This window comes from Octopus bimaculoides, chromosome 14 (assembly GCF_046866305.1).
Source record: "Octopus bimaculoides isolate indiv1 chromosome 14, ASM4686630v1, whole genome shotgun sequence".
NCBI lineage: Eukaryota > Metazoa > Mollusca > Cephalopoda > Octopoda > Octopodidae > Octopus > Octopus bimaculoides.
This window is the reverse complement of record NC_142941.1, coordinates 3,556,756-3,557,808: the sequence shown is the minus strand read 5'-3', so window position 1 is coordinate 3,557,808 and position 1,053 is coordinate 3,556,756.

The window sequence follows — 1,053 nt, the reverse complement described above, 5'->3', positions numbered from 1 at the left end:
TGTATTTTTTCACGCTATCACCGTTCACATCACCAAATTCTGGGTGTGTGGGTGTTTAACGTTAACCTGTGCCATATTCCTCGCTATCCCAATGGCCTACACCATCTGGTTGTTCAACTTCCAGTCCTCCATAAAAATAGAATTAGGCCTTGTTTAGAGTAATAACAGAGCCATCTTTCTGATGGAGAAAGAAAAAGATCATGTGGCTATCGACTGATATATCTTTATAAATGTTTACATACACACAACTATGCACTTTCTGTCTCTCTCCTCACACCTACATACACACATACTTGAATTATATATGTTCATGTGTATGTATGCATGTATATAATACCTTCGTTCTTCAAAACACTTGTTTCATTTTAAAATGATTCCCATCAGAGTGAGAAGTCCATGAATGATTACTTTAGCTCTGCATTCCTAGCATTGAGTACTTTTGTTGATTGTAGCAAATCCTGTTATCAATAACATACACCTTTAGTTATGTGTGTGTATAACTAATTTAACAATATATATGTGCATATGTACATATACATACATACACCATTTATTTGTGTATGTGTATGTATATATATATTATTTAAAAGTTTGCATTATGATTCAGGAGTTGTAGTGCAAACTTTTAAATAACAAAGCTATGGTAGTCCACTTTTTAATCAATTTCAGTAAATTAATGACATAGCTTTACATATATACACACACACACATATCTTTATATATATATATATATATATAATTATATACACTAATTTACATGTGTGTGCCTACACAGATGTGTGTGTGTGTGTGTATATATTTATATATACACACAGCTTCTAAACTAGGGAACTTATTCTCCCACTCGCCACTACACACACCACACACACATATACATACATGCATACACACATATATATGTATACAGTCTCAATCCATCTCAGGCCCTGTGTCTGTCTCATTCATCATTGTTCCACTAAAAACTGTTTAAAATAATCAAAAAATTAACAATAAAGTAACCATTAAAACAAAGAACCTTTGTTATTGTTGTGTTTTTGAAAGAAATTATATTGC